We start from the raw sequence: 20221 nt of genomic DNA, 5'->3' as shown, positions 1-20221 counted from the left end.
TTTCATTTTCACATCTGCTCATCTCTGTTCTCAATTGTTCATATTCAAACATCACTAAACTCATGGACCCTACCACAAATGCTAAACTATTGTAGTAGCTTTTCTCCCCCCCCACAATAACTCCCAAAGTAGGTGGTTTCGAAGAATCATAAGAATCCCTGTTAGATTACGAGAACCTTTTTAGGCTAAAAAATACCCATTAATTATTCCTGCAATTACACTGCCCCGAAACATACCCTTCCGGATAAGTTCCTGAAGTTACGAGCATGCGCAGTATGGTCTGATAAGCAGGCAAGGCGCAAGATTCAAAATCACTAGCCCAGCAGCCACCCACGGCGCCCTCGCCCAATGACACGCTGGGCTAAAAGTTCCCGTAAATTGTTTTTACATTGCCGAAATACCTGCGACCTTGGAAAAATCCCCGCGAAAGTTCTCATAATTTCGCCAAGTACCTACTATTTAGCGGGTATTTTCTTTCAGGGAAATTATGCGTTTTTGCTTTTACATTACCAAAATACCAGGTATTTTCTGATCGGGGTAAATTTCCCGATCAGAGACTACCTGGAATTGACAAACTTCGAGTCGGTCTGAAACCACTTTCTGTTCTCAATTTGTTCATATTCAAAGATCACTGATCCTTCTCCCACTTGCATTCCCCCAATGATTTAAACATGGCCGCCTTCTGACAGCTAACAAACAGTGCTAACGGATGTACCAGTTGGCTCTGTCATCACCCCAGCAAAGGCTAGGCCAACGTACACAGACGCGTTCCCATGACGATTAGATTTCTGGGTCTGTTTGAGGGAGGAAACTCAAGACCGGTCCAGGTGCAGTGTTTTTGTTAGCAGACAGGCGTGAAAGTTGCTTGTCTTGGGCTAAAAAATCCATGCATGTCTAGTTTGTGGATGAACTGGTGCATGTCTATTGGACCTTTCACACTAATGGACATTGAAACCAAAATTGCAAATTTCACTGGAAAATTACCAATTACTGAAAAGACAAAAGGCCTTCATTTCCAATAGAAACCTCTGCACTTCATAGAAGAGCTTAATAAAAATGCAGATCAACTACTAATTCATTTTTATTATATTTTTTCACTTGATACTTGATATTACCAGGTATACAGTGTAAATGATGTTATTGGATATTTTGTTTGAATTGTTTGAATAGTTTTAAATTTTTAAAGCATTATTATAAAGTTTCCAATTAAAAAACACTTCATTATTTCTTTTACTGCTTAGCATTTCCTCTCCTAAAAAAGTTCTTTAAGATGTGTTTATTGTTTGTTCAATCTTTTTATGGTACGCCTTTGCGCCCCACCATCCTAAAATGCCGACTTACCATGGAAAATGAGAAAATATATTCCTGAATGTGATCCATACCTACTAATCTGCTATCACATTTCGAAAGTCCTGCATACAATTCTCAATTAAAATACAACATGCACTAAATATACCAAAAGGATATTTGTTTTCAAAACCCTACATGTACATGTAGTGTTTGCCTTTTACGTACATGTAAATATTTTACATCATCCTGAATTCCTGATTTTTTTTTATTTACATCCTGATTGCTGGGTATGAAATGAGTCATGACTCACGCCCAATCCTCAAGAATGCGGTAACAGGATTTTACATGGTGACTGCTTCATAATCATTAGCAACGTTTTGTCTATTATGCTGAAAATTCAACAGTTTAATAAACATGTTCTAAAATCAATCTATTCAGGAAATGTACCAGCTAAAAAGAAAACATTCATTCCACTTGAAATAGTGTTCACTTTGTACCAAATTTGTAGAATATTCAAATTCATGCTTATTACAATGATTGTATTTTCTTTGCTTTACAGTTGTTGTTTCTGTATTTTAATCCCATTTGAATAAATATCCACATGTCTACAGTAACGATATAATACCAAACTTTAATAGACTGATTTTCAGTTGGCATTACTTTATATGCATGAAGGTACAGAAGGAGGGGCAAGCCAGAAGTCATAAGGACCATAGTACTATATTAGACTGTGGGATGGACAAGGAAAATGTCTCTAGTTTTTCATTTCCGTGGGGCGGCAAATGCAACCACGGTTTCACTGGAAAATTACCAATTACTGAAAAGACAAAAGGCCTTCATTTCCAATAGAAACCTCTGCACTTCATAGAAGAGCTTAATAAAAATGCAGATCAACTACTAATTCATTTTTATTATATTTTTTCACTTGATACTTGATATTACCAGGTATACAGTGTAAATGATGTTATTGGATATTTTGTTTGAATTGTTTGAATAGTTTTGAATTTTTAAAGCATTATTATAAAGTTTCCAATTAAAAAACACTGAGACTGCAAAATTTCAAAAATTTCTGCTCATGATTCTTACTCGAAACAAGGAAATAATGACTAGTTTGTGACCAATCTGGAAAAAAATAGTTAAAGGTCAAGTCCACCTCAGAAAAATGTTGATTTGAATCAATAGAGAAAAAATCAGACAAGCACAATGCTGAAAATTTCATCAAAATCGGATGTAAAATAAGAAAGTTATGACATTTCAAAGTTTTGCTTATTTCTAACAAAATAGTGATATGAACGAGCCAGTTACATCCAAATGAGAGAGTCGATAATGTCACTCACTCACTATTAGTTTTTTTTTTATTGTTTGAATTATACAATCTTTCAATTTTTACGAATTTGATGATTAGAACAAAGGGCAGCAGGCCAGCACATCGCCCCCCCACACACACACACATGCCCCTCTCCAAAATTCTCTTGAAAAACTATCATACCCCCACTTCATTATTTCTTTTACTGCTTAGCATCTCCTCTCCTAAAAAAGTTCTTTAAGATGTGTGTTTATTGTTTGTTCAATCTTTTTATGGTACGCCTTTGCGCCCCACCATCCTAAAATGCTGACTTACCATGGAAAATGAGTAAACATATTCCTGAATGTGATCCATACCTACTAATCTGCTATCACATTTCGAAAGTCCTGCATACAATTCTCAATTAAAATACAACTTATGCACTAAATATACCAAAAGGATATTTGTTTTCAAAACCCTACATGTACATGTAGTGTTTGCCTTTTACGTACATGTAAATATTTTACATCATCCTGAATTCCTGATTTTTTTTTATTTACATCCTGATTGCTGGGTATGAAATGAGTCATGACTCACGCCCAATCCTCAAGAATGCGGTAACAGGATTTTACATGGTGACTGCTTCATAATCATTAGCAACGTTTTGTCTATTATGCTGAAAATTCAACAGTTTAATAAACATGTTCTAAAATCAATCTATTCAGGAAATGTACCAGCTAAAAAGAAAACATTCATTCCACTTGAAATAGTGTTCACTTTGTACCAAATTTGTAGAATATTCAAATTCATGCTTATTACAATGATTGTATTTTCTTTGCTTTACAGTTGTTGTTTCTGTATTTTAATCCCATTTTAATAAATATCCACATGTCTACAGTAACGATATAATACCAAACTTTAATAGACTGATTTTCAGTTGGCATTACTTTATATGCATGAAGGTACAGAAGGAGGGGCAAGCCAGAAGTCATAAGGACCATTATTCTATATCATGTGCTATGCACAGGTGCGCTAGACATAAATATTCATGCTTGTAGACGGCAAAGGGAGTCACTTTTGAAAAGTCATAAGGAGATTAAAGGACCACACTCATAAGGTCTGCTATTCATAATAGGAGGGGGGGGGGTCTTCATGCAATACTTGCATAAACCTTAAGATAAGTCAATTATCACATAAATTGAGAGTTACTATACAGTGCGTATCAAAAAAAAGTTTACACTTTGAAAAAATCCTATAAAATTATACATTTGTAATATCCTGAAGATTTTTCCACATTTTAACATTGGTACAGATCCATTTAATCAAATGACGATATAAATGTCGAAAAATATTTCCGCTTGAGTGAGCACCACTTACTTTTGAAAAGTTAGTGAAAAATGATTTGCGCAGAACTTTGAAATAGTTATGCGAATAAAAGTAGACCTTAATCATGAAGAACATGTATAATTCAGCTATTAGAATTGATTTGAAGATATCTTTTACCTTTTTTGACTTGTTTCCTTGCCCAAAACACTTCGAAGAGAGCATTTCACCCCACCCCTCTCCCCCACATACCGAGGCCATCGTGACGATATTTGCTTTACACTGAGCTGTGATTTACATGGAATGGCTTAAGCTTGATTTTCATTTTGTTAATCGTTGCCAAGCTTGGGAAAAGTGTGGAGAAACAAGTATTAAATGAAAAATGAAATGTAAACCCACTTTCAATGATAAAAATTTAGTGAAATAATGCTGGAGATGTCTGATATAAACTTTTGTTCAGATTCAGTTATGTCCTCAGATCCAGCTGGCACAAAAAGGGTAAAGGTTGTGCTTACTAAGTGTCGAAATTTCAATTTGGGTGGCAAAATCGTTACAAAATGCTTGAATGTATCCGTCTTATTTCAACTGACTAAAAGTGCAAGGGAAATGTATGAGAAATGTTTCGCAGGGTAAGTTTGATTTCGCTGTTTCCCCTTAACACAGCGTGAAAACAAGCATTTCTGCGCAAAACTGATTTCTGCGAGCTTTACAAAAATGGACAGTGCTTACTCATGTGTAACATTCTGACAAAACTTTTAATTTCATTGGATAGATGAGACCCAAACCCAAGATTATATGTGAAAAACTTACCCACATGTTGTATATTTTTTAATTCCCAGGGATTTTTCAAAGTGTAGACTTTTTTTGATACGCACTGTATAATGTAATACAACCAAAAAAAATTACTATTCAAGTTCTGCATCATAAATCCCGATCAACTGTTGATCTGAAATTATTAAATGAGGGACCCATGATTTAATACAAGCTCATCTCATTCGTGGACCTCTCCATTTCCAACTAAACATTGATAATTAAATACCAAAATTTGTTGCAGTTTGTATCGAATCACAGTTTCAAAATTCAAATCCATAATTTCTTTTTTATTTGTTTATGTTCATAATACCTAAATGGAATATGTACTCTTTCTGTTGGAAATGAGAAAAAATCTGAAAATGAATTTTAGGTGGAAATATCAACTGATATAATTCAGGGAAATTCCCCTTTTTCACTGATTCATGAAGTTCCCTTCCCACTGAAGCTACACTGTTAGACCGCTGTGTAAAATCGGTGCTGTGTACGAACGGTTGTGTATTTTTTTTTCACAACCCTGCGTAATCTTACCCGAGTTACGTTAAATATTGGTTGCGTAAAGAGTTTCTTCAATAAGAGGTTACGATTTCACGTCAATTCCCGCCAAGCACCCCGTTTCACAACAGTTGTGTACATGAATTTACCACGTGACTTGAGACAGCCAATCAGCCGTCATAAAAGTTTGTACGCAAACTTTTGATATCCAAAATGGAGAGTGCCAAGGAATTGCTTTGCGATTGAGGGTTCGAGTCACGTCAGCCGTCAAAATTTTGAGGGTAAGTGTGATTTTTGGAAGTATTTTTATTAAGAAAGTGTAATGTAGATTGTGATGGATCCGAGTGTGGTCGAATGTGGAATTAAGTAAGCTTGCTTTAGCTACAAATCTAACGTTAGAGAGCAGTGAGTTGGATCGACAGTGCATGACTGAGTGCGAGTGGAGCGTGTGTGCGATTGATTGGCTACCGCGTATTCTGGCGCCGTACCGGTACCTGGCCTTCTCAGTCCGCAGCTGGTCGGCGATGCGAATTCAGCGGTGCGGTATTCTAGCTACCTACCGCATGGTTGAACGAACCACTTATCCGGTGTACTACAAGGTTATGAATAACTTTGTCCTGAGTTATACCATGGTCACATTTGTTTTACGGCGGCCGTACGGCGAGTCGAAAACAGTCGTTTTAACATTTTTGTACCAGCTAAATATACCGGTACCGTAGGTGGTTTGAATAAAAATGAATAAAACGGCTGTTTTTGACTCGCCGTACGGCCGCCGTAGAGCAAATTTGACCGAGCCTATTAGTAACCCCTGTGTGGTGAAATAATGTGGGTAGGCCTAAGCGGCTTGGCATATTTTCTCTTGTTTTGGGGGGATAGACTCTAGATCTATGCTTGAAGTTGAAGCCTTAATTGTTTCTAATTCTATCACTGTCACTCAGTTCCAATCTAACTTAGATTGAAACCGTGATACTATTACTAGTCAAGTGTAGAAACAATCAAGGCTTCAATTTCAAGCATTAAAGATTCGCCAAAATTCGACATGTGCCGCCTAAGTTGGATGTTTTTTCTAGATCAAGTTAGGCTTTTATGCAATATTTTTTGTTCTAAAATTTCTTTTCAGAAAATGATGTTTGCAGCAATATTTGTTAAATATATTTGTCTATTTTTAATTGCAATGGTCATTTTATAATTCTATCTCAATAGGTAATAAAATCTTGAAATGAATCGCCCTGTTTTACGCCCATCATTCGACATCCCCCGCCTTTCATTCGACATTCAAATTAAGGTCAATGCGTGCTGCTGAATTGCACCGCATGCGATGTGCAACCCAGAAGTTGCAGCGGCCGTTCGCTCCCACATTGCAACATCTCTTGATAAATTTGTTTTACTCTAACGTTAGAGTTACAGTTAAAGATGAATAAAGTAGGAAACTTAAATATGTGGCAATATATTTTGTTACTTGTCATAATTTGGTGAAAATGGCATGGATCTCACTTTAGCTGTGAAATGTCTTTTAAAGTGATTTTTGTACTTTGTAATTTCAGAGGCCTATGGAGCTGAGTGAGGATGAGGATCCAGTTTTGCAAGATAAAACGACACCAAAACCAAGAAAGAGGGTCAGATGCCCCTATGAATTTGTAAGTATTTGTAAGACTATAAATATGAATGTGGGGTGTTAGATCTACATGTATACCGTTTGTAGCTAAATCATTCCATGTACATGATTCAATTGATTGATTGCTTTGACTATTTTTAAATTGTTTTAATGGTTAAGCCTACGGTAAAACATGATGGTGGGCCCAAGTCGGCGTACCTAACAATTTGAGTTAAGATTTATAACATAAATTTTCTCTTATTTCACAAAATATTTTGGTTAGTAATGTTCCTTATATTATAAAGAGTAAGTGTACCCAATTTCTCATTGAAAAATGAAAGAAAATATCGAATTTTCTTGAAAAAACCTCGGGCAGTCATTTTCTGATTGAAAAAAAAATGGTACAACCCCATGACTGCCCACTCTTTCACTTTGCACACGATTCAGGAATTTTTTATTAATACCTGTCTATGTATTGCATGTGTAAAGTTCATGCTTGTGTATCTTCTTTTACTAGAATCGTGCAGATAGGTGGGTGCGCAGACTTGGGAGACCGCGCAGATATGGGGGAACTGACCATACTTGTTTATAGATCTTGCCCCATTGATGTTATATGGGTCATAGAGGGCTGTTTGGCTGAGCTATAACAATCAAAATGATGATAATCATAATAGATTTATGAAACTGATTTCTATTCAGGATGTTGAAAGGTAGAAACGGAAGGGGCTTGCTGGAGGCATTAACTCGAGGATGGGTTCTAAACAACAGCGAGAGATTCAACTCAAAATTCTAAACAACAGCGAGAGATTCAACTCAAAATTCAACTCAACTGAGTGTTGGTTAGCCATCTAATTGAAGAGCATTGATGGAAGTAAGTGAAATTTGGGGGTTGAATTTGCGCCTATTTCCTCTGCATATCTCTTCGATCAGTCATTACGTCCCCTATAGATTGCTGCACGCTCAAAATTCTGTTTTTTCTCACCTGTTTGAAGCTCAGATTAAAAAGAAGGGAACCTTCACTCATGCCTTGCCATCAACATGAAATAACCTCACTCAAGTGATTAGAAATAGCAGTTCATCTGGCACACCAGACTTTTGCTTGATTATCCTGAAATGCGCCAAGTGAAATTAAAGGGCTAGTCCATCCCAGAAAAAATCCCCAGATTCAAAATCAATAGAAAAAAATCAAACAAGAATAAAACTGAAAATTTCATCAAAATCTGTTGTAAAATAAGGAAGTACTTTGGCATTTTAGTTTTGCTTATTTTTCACAAAACAGCACAACTCAGTGATATGCAAATGAGAGAGTTGATGATGTCACTATTTCTTTTTATTTTATTGTATGAATAATGTAATATTTCAATTTTCACAGATTTTACAATAAGGCCCCTTTTGGTTGAGCCACAAAACGTTAAAACACTGGCAGTTCCACTTGTTCAGGAAGGAATAAAACTTTGTTTATCATGACAATGAGGAGAAAATTAAAATATTCCATATTGCATGTAACAAAATGCAAAAGAAATAGTGAGTGGCCTACATCATCAGTTGCCTAATTTGTATATCTACCAGGATGTGCATATAATGTAGGTAATTGTTTTGTGAAATTAAGTGAAACTTTGAAATTTTCTTATTTTACATCTGATTTTGATTAAACTTTCAGTATTATGCTTGTATAATTTTTCTCTATTTATTCCAATCAACTTTTTATTTGGGTGGACTTGTTTATATGGAGATTTTTGTGTAGAAATTTGCATGGTTAAATTTGTTTAATAATTATTTCTTACAAACTTCAATTCACACTTGTAGTTCACGTATGAAATGCAAGTGCCGGATATCAGCATGATTGTGATTTTGGCAGACGAGATTGGAAGCTAGGCCCACCCACTTACATGTAGTCTCAAAAAGTCCAAACCAGCCCAATTTTTCAAGTTTAAACATATTGTTTAAATGGGGATACAGTTCATTATCTCTACCTCTTAATATGACTTTACCTCTTTATTCTATTGTACTTCTGATCATATTTTCAGTACATGTTATTAATATTTTTGGCAAATTTCATCTTTTGCATTTTTAATCAAATCAAATCTTGTTTTGTATATTCAATCTATTTTACACCTATTTTTTTGAAAGCCCACCATCACAAGTGAAGGAAAGCCTTGCGCACAGCCTTGTGGATCAATTCAAAATTTTGAAGGACATCAACGGAATCACAGGGTATGTAAGTATCTTGTATTCTTGTTTTGGGGTGCTGTGGATGCAAGGATAGCAAACATAAGAAAATCAGCTCGAAACAATAGCCCTTTGATGTAAAACAATGCACTAGTTGAACTTTTAATTTGGTCTCAAAAGATGCTAGAGACTTGAAAGTATAATCTCTGTGAGCGGCACGGTCAAAAAATTTCGGGTAGTGGAATTACCACGGAAAAGGCAGTGGAGGCCCCCCCCCCGCACCGTGGCCTTTTAGGGTGAAGAGGAGATTAATGGCAGAATTGTTGACTACTGTGGACCGGAGAGCAACCCTTCCAGAATCCTTGAATTATTTATAATCTCTAAAAATCAAATGGTGTGCAAGGCACATTTTGTTTATCTTGACATCCTATCACATTATAACTTAGCATTGCAGTAAAATATTGAAGGGTGACCGTCCGAAAAACAATGTTGTGTCAATTTCTATGTTAATTTGGACAAGGAATTCATTTTTAACAACAATAAATGGATAAATACTGTCTTTTAACTTAAAATTTAACCCTTAATTTGGGGGGGGTCAATTTCCTGTCCGGTGATGTGTTCAAAACTTACTACCTAATCAGCCAAATTCCTGTTGACAAAAAAAAAGAAAACCCTTTACCCGATCCCGGGGTGGGGGGCAGTCAAACATATTGCTGTACACACGCGTGACCAAAAAACGCGTTTAAAGGGGTTTTTTTTTCAGTTTTGGACGCGGTCCACGCGTGGACTTGCTAAGGGTATAAAAAACACAGATTTTCAAGAAAAAGGGTGGTTTTGAAAGACTGGTTAAAGGTCAATCGCAGGGTCAAACATATTCAGGGTATGTTTTTCCCCAAGGCTTTTTTTTAAGACTAGCCAAACGTGTTTAGGGTATTTTTCCCCCCAAGCTTTTTCCCCCGAGATCATATTTTGGCTACAACTTGTTTAGGGGCCAAGATATTTATTTTTAAAATTTATGTATTCATTTATATATTTACAACTTTATTTTATTTTTTTTGTGGTGGGGGGGCAATGTGACTTACATTATTGAAACATTGCAGGCTAATAGCTTGCCAACACAGTTGCAATATGATACTAAACATGTCATGGTAGTTTCAATAGTACTGTTAACAAGGAAAAAATAGTTTACTTCGAATTCAAGCACAAAATGTAACTAAACCACCCATTGGGGGTGCAATCCAATATGACATATTTTCTTTTCTGTGTTCGTAAAATGTTGATTTAATCTCATGTGTCATTTATTGAGAAGCTGAAAATATATTATTTTATGAAAGCAAGAACATTTTGATCATGACAGAGTAAATTGCCTGCACTTATAACTTTCCCTTGAATCTCATCTGTTCAATACAGGAAGGAACATCCATTGAATATTATTTGGCCTATCTTGATGCAAAGGATCAACCACAGCCTTTCTTGTTGATCCTTGGAGGCACCCGGTGGAAACCGAGCCAGGTTTTGTCATTGTCGAGCGTAACACCGTCCAGTGTACATGTACTTCCATCATGCAAGCTATAGACGTCTGCTTTAAGTTAACCTATGTGCTGGATGTTGACTACCACACCCAGTGTTCTCCTGCATGGCAAATATGCTCCAGCAATTGGTGTATGAATTGCCTCCCGGTGCTTTGAGTGGTGTTGTCCTGCTCAGCTTTTGAACTTTGCTGGGCAACATCAAGAAGGAATTTTAGTCTGAATAGGCAGCATTCAGTACTAAGGAAGCAAGTAACAGTAGTTTTGTATTAAATAGGCGATTTCTCTTGGTTCTCCTTGTTAATGATTAAAGACTTAGACCGTAACCAAAACTGAAATGGACAAATCATATACCATTTGAAAGCTTATAAGCTACTTAAGACAGAAAAGCAAGTTTTGTTTCACAAAATGAGCATTTGGGGGTACGGAACACAAATGCTCATAATTCAAAAGCCAGGTGTCATTACTCTGTTTTGCTTCACAAAATGAGCACTCCCAAATTATGGGGGGGGGGGGATCAGGTTCTGCAGATACATTGAATTATCTGTTCCCATTATAATTTGTCACTTGCATCCTTTTGACTAAACAGTATTTCATAATTCAAAAGTCAAGAAATATTACTTTTGTTGCTCACATGTCAAGTACGTCTCGTAAAGTAAAAAAAAAATATTAACAAAAGTTTTGAGAAAGCTGTCACTTCCTTTTTTCAAACCATGACAGAGTATCAATGTGAAAATGACAAAAACTCATCTGGATGGATATCTGGACTAAATTGCAACATATGTGTTGACACATACAAACAACCTGGTATTGTTTATTTATATTTTTGCAAATGTTTACATTGTTTATGGATGAAAGTTAAATGGAATATGATAGCTAAATGTGAGAGTTATTGGTTATGTCACATCTGGATCAATCAAGGACTTTGAGATGGGGACTGCCTTTTTACTTTCCAGCTCTTGTTATATTTTTGGCTTATATGAAATTTTCTCATGCAAATTGCCTGTGATCCTCTTCAAGTTGTAACAGTCATGAAGCTTTTGATTTATCACTTCTCCCATTAAAATTGGCTGTTTTCAATGAAAAGAGAATACATCAAAATTTAAGGGTTATGAACAAGGAAAAACGTATCAACGGGGCCTTAATTCATAATTGATAGGTTAAACATATATGTATTTAACATAGTTTGAGCTCAGTCGAAACTGGTTTATATTACTGCAGATGTTTCACTGAAATATTGTTGCCAAGTTGTCTATGTAGTCAAATATCTATTGAAAATTCAACAATGCAGAGAAGTCAAACATTGTATAGATATTACTATAAAACGGATTAAGTAGCTGAAAAATTGTTTCACTTTTGTGTCCAACTTCAAATGTCATCAAAATGTATTGATGTGTTTATAAACATATCTACATATCTATAGAATATGTAAACAGATTACAACCTCACAGTCCATCACCAATAATGCCTTCTTTTCTGAGAGCAACAAGTCCTCAAATATTTGAGTGCATGTCGGATATAGTTCAACCCTAAGAAGACTGGGGGGGGGGGGCTGATTGCAGCCCCCCCCCCTCAACATTTTTCGCGATAAATCCGCCGCGCGAAATTTTTTGACCGCGTCACTCAATGACTTTTTACGTTCAAGTCTCTTGCAACTTATGAGACCAGAATTTTGATCCCCCGGTGCGCAGTTCCGAAAATACACAACATTTTGTAAGTGCATGCAGACCCCAAATTACTCAAAATCATGAATTTGTGTACAAATCCAATGCAAATGGTGTTTTTAGCCAAAATTCATAAATGTATCATTATTTTTCCTTTTACTGCTTAAAATCAATTAATCTTTTTTATAGTCAAAATAAAGTCCCTGACGATTTCCATTGGAAAAACTATGAAAAGCAAAAAGTCGAAAAACAAATACATAAGAAATTTAGAAAACAATAGAATACATAAGAAAATAAATGTGATGTTGAAATGAAATTGATCAGATGTCTATCTAGAGTATGTGAAACAAAAATTAGCATTTTAGGGGCATTATTTTATCAATTAGAGCAAACTTAAGATTTTATGCATAAATTAATGAGCATTGAGATTTTTTGCAGAATTTGATGATATAGTTTTTGTCTCACCTGCGAAGCAAAGTGAGACTATAGGCGCCGCTTTTCCGACGGCGGCGGCGGCGTCAACATCAAATCTTAACCTGAGGTTAAGTTTTTGAAATGACATCATAACTTAGAAAGTATATGGACCTAGTTCATGAAACTTGGCCATAAGGTTAATCAAGTATTACTGAACATCCTATTAGAGTTTCATGTCACATGACCAAGGTCAAAGGTCATTTAGGGTCAATGAACTTAGACCATGTTGGAGGAATCAACATCGAAATCTTAACCTGTGGTTAAGTTTTTGAAATGTCATCATAACTTAGAAAATATATGAACCTAGTTCATGAAACTTGGACATAAGTTTAATCAAGTATCACTGAACATCCTGCATGAGTTTCACGTCACATGACCAAGGTCAAAGGTCATTTAGGGTCAATGAACTTTGGCCGAATTGTGGATATCTGTTGAATTCCCATCATAACTTTGAAAGTTTATGGATCTGATTCATGAAACTTGGACATAATAGTAATCAAGCATCACTCAAAATTTTGTACAAGTTTCAGGTCTCATGATTAAGGTCAAAGGTCATTTAGGGTCAATGAACTTTGGCCGAATCGGGGGTATCTGTTGAATTACCATCATAACTTTGAAAGTTTATTGGTCTAGTTCATTAAACTTGGACATTAGAGTAATCAAGTATCACTGAACATCCTGTGCACGTTTCAGGTCACATGACCAAGGTCAAAGGTCAATGAACTTTGGCCGAATTGGGTGTATCTGTTGAATTACCATCATAACTTTGAAAGTTTATGGATCTGATTCATGAAACTTGTACATAAGAGTAATCATGTATCACTGAACATCCTGTTCGAGTTTCAGGTCACATGATCAAGGTCAAAGGTCATGTCAGGTCAATGAACTTTGGCCATGTTGGGTTTTTTTGTTGAATAACCATCATATCTCTGTAAGTTTATTGGTCTAGTTCATAAAAAGTGGACATAAGAGTAACCATGTATCACTGAACATCTTGTGCGAGTATAGAGTAGTATTCAAAGTCAGCACTGCTGCTACATTGAACCGCGTGATGCAGGTGAGACGGCCAGAGGCATTCCACTTGTTTAGATAATGCCATGGGTAATGTGTGTGCCAATTTTCGTCGCGATCGACGGCCGAAATCATAGGGGGGGGCTGATTCAGCCCCCCCCCCAGTCTTCTTAGGCGTTGAAATAGCCCAGTCTATTTAGGGTTAAATAGACTGGGCTATTTCGACACCTAAGAAGACCGGGGGGGGGGGGGCTGAAACAGCCCCCCCTTATGATCTCAGCCATCGATCGCGACAAAAATTGGCACACACATTACCCATGGCATTATCTAAAAAAACTATATCAAATTCTGCAAAAAATCTCAATGCTCATTAATTCATGCATCTTAAGTTTGCTCTAATTAATAAAATAATGCCCCTAAAATGCTAATTTTTGTTTCACATACTCTAGATAGACATCTGATCAATTTCATTTCAACATCACATTTATTTTCTTATGTATTCTATTGTTTTCTAAATTTCTTATGTATTTGTTTTTCGACTTTTTGCTTTTCATTGTTTTTTCAATGGAAATGGTCGGGGACATTATTTTGACCGTAAAATAGATAAAATTAATTGATTTTAAGCAGTAAAAGGAAAAATAATGATACATTTATGAATTTGGGATAAAAACACCATTTGCATTGGATTTGTACACAAATTCACGTTTTTGAGTTATTTTTGGGTCTGCATGCACTTACGAAATGTTGCATAATTTCAAAACCGCGTACTCGGAGGTCACAATTTTGGTCTCAAAAGTTGTGTGAGACTTGAAAGTAAAAAGTCAGCAAACGACGCGGTCAAAAAATTTTGCACGGCAGATTTATCGCGAAAAATGTCGAGGGGGGGGGCTGATTCAGCCCCCCCCCAGTCTTTTTAGGGTTAATACTTAGATTGGCTTTCTTCATCTCATATTTTTGCTCCATGATGTTAAATGTCTTCATGCCATTTTGGGATTAAAAAAAAAGTCAGTGATTAATAGTGGATATTTACTTATTATAATGCTAGGCTTGGTGATCAGGAATTGGTTTTCTTCTTGTTTTTATTTTCTATATAAAATGAGAGAAATTATTGGGGAAAAAAATAAAACCATGATATGAGCCCTCTTTCATGAAAAGTTATATAGACTGATGTTATTTTTTTCAGTATATGAATTGCCTAAGAAAATAAAAATTGATCGTTCAGCAATTGTAAGAGTATAGAGCCCTGTATAGTCTAGAAGCAAAATATAGAAAAATTAAGCACGCTGTCAAATTTGTTTTAAGAACATGCAAGTATATTCAGTAGTATATAAAAGTGACCAGTAGCACAGGCTGACTGGATTTGTTGAATTAATAGGGCAAAAATAGTTATATGCAAATACTCTCAGGAAACAGGATCAGAAAGTGTCAATTTTTTTATTTAGAGAAAGGAGTGTTGCAGTTTTATTTACTTGTAGGACATTCATTATACTGACATGTAAATTCAGTGTGAAATTGCTAAATATTCCTTTAAAAATTTTGAAAGTACATGTTTGTATACTTTAAAACCATTGAAATTGGTTAAATTGATTTTATTTACGGTTTGATGTATTGCATGAAAATGTATTTTTGATGCATTTGGAAGAACGTATCGAATTGATTTATGAATGGAAATAAATACTGTACATCATAACACACAATTCTTTGTCTGTATGTATACATGTATGTGTCAAAGAGTGGCCTGTCTAACACAATTGGTTGTGTAAAATGAAATTTCAACAACTCATGTTTTAAGCAACTACTGTGAAAAGCACCTACACAACCTGGCTGTGTAAAATTATGGTTACACAATTCATGTGTAGAAAATTTACACAACCTGGCTGTGTAGAATTATGGTTACACAATTCATGCGTAGAAAATTTACACAACTGCTACTTAAAAATGTACACAACCCGGGTTGTGTACAGTTTTACACAACCGTTGCTGGGTTCATATATGATGCAGCGGTTGTGTAAGAATTTACACAGGTTGTGTAAGATTTTACACAGCCAGATTAACAGTGTATACTTGTTCTTTATTGTTTGTCTTCTTCACAGTATAGGTTTGCGTATAACAACTGATAGTACATTGATCGAGATTCATAAAAATAAAATTTTTTGTTTTTTTAACAAGTTTCAGATTGGAGGGATGCCAACCTCATAGAGAAGAGCAGTGCACTTTGAGGGGTGATAACAAGAGTTTTTGGGTGGAAAAATAATATTTTCAATTTTTCTACAAATGGACAAGTGTACAGTGTGGGTCAAGAATCTTTTTTATTTGTGGGGGGTGAGGATATTTGGCTCTAAATACTTCAAAAAAATAAATAGTTCAAGAAGGGAACAGTTGCCATAGATTAAAGTTAGCCACTTAGTTCTGTGAACTTTGAGTGCATCATCACTTTTTATAAGACATCACTTCTGTAAAAATGGCAATCAGCTTCTCCAAATTCTCTACTTCATTGCAAGCTAATGTGTCATTGATTTTGAAAAGGAATGTCACTGTTTGATGAGGATCAATATATTGATAGATCACTTTGAAAGATCACTCAAAATGGAAATCTCTAATTTTTATTCAAATTTGCAACATCATCTAATGCCTTAATATGATTACAAGCTACGTGTATGTAGCATGTGCTTCCCATCAATTACATCATGCCAAGTAGGGCATAAATGTAGGCCTAGGTATTATGTTTTTTCATATAATAGGAAACCATAGAATCAACCACCGTGTCCTACCACAAATCCCAATCCTGAGGCTTATGATACTACTACAAGAAAGGAAATCCTGAACTACCAAGAACAAGATGGGTAAAAAATAAGGAAACGACCCCAAGAGTTGACCTCAATACCAGGAACAAATTTGGCGGTAGCACTTGAACTTCAATGATTTGTGGTTGACAAATTTCATCAGTTTGGTGGAATTCCACTCCTAATCATCCCCAGGCCTTGACAAACTTTGGCTTTCTCCACATTTAAGGCCCAAAATGGAAGGAAAAGCACCTCCTTTCATGCCTTCCTAACACTTAACAAGGCACAAAATCAATTCTGGTGCTTTTGAAGTTGAAGAGCGGGCCTGGAGAAGTAGAGTGGAACACTGTTGAGTGCTGAAAAGTGACACGCTATGCTCAAACATGTTTACTCTCCTTGAACAAAAGGTGAAACAGAGAGTGACCTATGTAATATGCAGCTATCGTTGTTCTTACTCCCACTTCATCGCCTCACACCAATTCAATTTAAAAATTTTCCCAGGACAGGAAGAATAAATGCACTTCAGGTCGGCTTTCTAACAAAATTTGGGGTTGCCGGGCAAAATATGGGGGGCTGTTGTTCCATGTAGAGTGATTTCTAGGAGCTCCATTCTCTCCTTGTCATGTGCAGTGAAAAGACAGATTAGTGGGGGGAGAAATTTTGTAAATGGGTCCCAGATTTGATAAAGACTGCAATCATTCATGATGGAGAAGGTTTCTCAGAGCTCCCTTGTTAATTGTAATTCAGACCTGGTTAGACTGCTCATGTTACTAGCCACTGGGTGAGAATGTGAAAATGAAAGTGCCTGAACATTTCTTTTGTTGAAAGAAAATTGACAAATTTGCAATGAAACGCTGAAAATTCAATTTGAATTGCAATCGTTTCAACACACGAGAGTCAATATAGTTTGAACTTTGCAAAACCTGCTGCATACAATGCAGTTTATGTCAAATTATTCAATAACCTGTAAAGAAACCAAGGTTAAATCCTTGCTCCACAGTGAGAAGAAACAGAATATATATATGTTACAGCAGGTTAACATCAAGCAGCTGATATTACTGCCCATTCGACAAAAAAATCAATTAAATTTTCTTTTTCGGAAAATGATTGTGACAGAGAACATTTTTAAGTATGATTGCTTCAAGGAAGTGCACAACTACCTGCAATATGACATGACGCCATGAAATTATGTGCAACAACCACATGTGTTCTTTCAAAGAATAAAGGATATGCCTATATGCTGGGATTCCAGGGAAATAGAACTTCAGAAAAATGACACAATCAGCTGTTTGCCTGCATGCTTCATAGTGCTGGAAATGTTAGTTGAAGCCAAAGTAAAAGACAGGCTGATAAAATTGATGAAAATGTAACAAAGTGCAGGCTGCAACAAATGTGTCTTCATCAATTTGTTCTGTAAATAAGGAGATATATCCAAGGTAATACACTAAACACAAATATGATAAATGTAAATGTACATCCTGGGTGTCCTACAGTGGCATAATGGGCAAACAAAGTTGAGGGGGCACATGATGGCACATGTGGCAAAATTTCTGAAGTCCGAGTAAGCAAAGCGAGCACTGAATTTTGATCTCTTATATATGAAAATCTAATTTTGTATTGGATATTGTCATGATATTCAGAAAACAATATTTCATCTCTTATCGTTTCCATTTCTTTCTTTTTCTCACTCTTTTTCTTTTTTCATTCATTCATTCATTTATTTTACTTACTTATTTATTCATAAAGTTTTTTTTTTTTTTTGGGGGGGGAATTCTCACCCCAGCCCCAATCTGTACGCCAATGGTGTTTTTTATTAAAACATGGAGAAATATATCAGTGATAAAATATTTGATATTTACATTTTACATGTTAAATTTTCACATGGGCCTACTTTTTCTTACAAGAAACAAATCATTTTGTTGACCTTTCTTCCATAAAACACATTAATAGTCTTATCATAATTTGAATTATCCTAGCATAACTTTATGTATTATGTTTAGGTCCATGTTCCTAAACTTCAGCTTTATTCAAAATGTGTATGGGCCACAAAGTATGAGGAGTAAGATTTCTGTCCTTTTATTGTGAACCAAGTTAAATATTTTGACAAAAACAGTTTCATGGATGATGTGATTTCATTAGAAAGTTTGTTATCCAAATTTTCATTTGATAATGCCATGTTTTGAGGAGGATACATGTACTTGAATCTAACTTGATATAAACTCTTTTTTTCTTGGCTTCTGTTCAGAACAAACAAATGTAGCTCCAAACAATACTGTAAATTTCCAAAAGTACTATGCATTTCATTGTGTGATTTTGCCATTTTCAAAGAGCTTAAATTCTTGTGAATACACTTTTAAATGATAGCTTATATTTCTTAGTTATTTCCGTGAACAACTAGAATTTCACATATACTTTCAATATCATATTTCATTCAATAGTGTGAAAATCATCTCCATTGAATTCATGAATCAAAAGATGAGTTGTCCTACCAGCATATATACAAGTACCATTAAAAAAATTAAACTTAAAACCATATCCGTATTTGCAATTGCTACTAACCAATTTGTTTTTCCACAACAAACATTATGAATACATGTGAATAAATAAAAATCAATACTGTATTTTCCTTTTTATCTCTCACTTATACAGGCAGTCTTTGGTTTTTAATGGATGTACTCAGCAAAGTATATCTCTATCAATTAAGCCACTAGATAGAAACTGAAAACAAAAAGCCCTACAGGTACATCTATGAAGAGAATGTTAGGACTACATCAATGTATTGTACATTTATTACAAGAGTGGGTAACCTGTGCAACTTGAATACTAAAAACACAATCCACAAATACAATTCTGTTCAGCTAATAGTAATACTAACAGCTAATTGTATTTACTACAAGGTTGAGTCTTACAGAATTAATTACAAGTATTAGTTTGTATTATCTCTGAGTAAAAATTTAAAATGTCTTTGGTGATTGTATCATAAAATCCCTTTAACATGAAGAAACAAATAAAAAATGAATTGACTATAATCATAAATAGAAATTTTATTTGCAAAGACTGTATCAAATAAATTACATACATAGGCCTACACAGAATTGATTGTCGAATGAAACAGACTGTACTATAATCAATAATGTGACTTTCAAGATCAATATTAATCATTTCAGTTTTCTGTTATAATTAATCCTATATGAATAAGATTGGTGTATTGTGTTTCTCGCTCATGAGTTCATTATAAACTCAACTTCATGAAATCATGAGGTAAATTAAATTTAGATAATGATCTACATTTTTAATTACTATATATTTGTAGTGTCTGTTGACAGCAAGAAGGGCATTGATGTTGAAAGTAAATGACAAGAGTAGTAACAACCATCTTGTTCCGAATGGGCAACCAGCTAAATGAGCTGCATTGTCAATTAATGATTACAGCTCATGAGCTTTGTCTGCAGACAAAGGTAAACTGTGCTAAGATGGCTTATTGGATTTCATGAATATGGCTTATTGGATTTCATGAATATGGGCCTTAATTAATGCATCAATCTAAAGAGCAAATCAGCAATGGCATGATAATTGTAGAGATGGTGGTAGTAGTGATGATGATGATGATGATGATGGTGATGATGATGATGATGGTGATGGTGATGATTGGTGATGATGATGATGATGATTTGGTGATGGTAATGATGAGTATGAGGATGATGATGATGCTGCTGATGATGATGATGATGACGATGATGAATGTGTTGATGGTGAACAATGATGATGATGTCTCTGATGATGGAACTTATCCA

General features: G+C 35.2%; 1 long non-coding RNA gene across 2 annotated transcripts; it reads left to right on the top strand.

The window, feature by feature from the left end:
- The first annotated feature begins 5182 nt into the window (after positions 1-5182).
- Positions 5183-12269, top strand: LOC121408984. Of its 2 annotated transcripts, none has more exons than XR_005969103.1 (5): positions 5183-5484; positions 6748-6840; positions 7497-7668; positions 8928-9011; positions 10377-12269. It is a non-coding gene; the product is annotated as an uncharacterized LOC121408984 (long non-coding RNA). The 2 variants fall into 2 exon arrangements; XR_005969102.1 differs by having other exon boundaries at positions 8928-9015.
- The last annotated feature ends 7952 nt before the right edge of the window (positions 12270-20221 follow it).

Source organism: Lytechinus variegatus, chromosome 2, assembly GCF_018143015.1.
Source record: "Lytechinus variegatus isolate NC3 chromosome 2, Lvar_3.0, whole genome shotgun sequence".
NCBI lineage: Eukaryota > Metazoa > Echinodermata > Echinoidea > Temnopleuroida > Toxopneustidae > Lytechinus > Lytechinus variegatus.
Note: the sequence above shows the minus strand (reverse complement) of the source record. Positions and strands in the feature narration are given on the sequence as shown.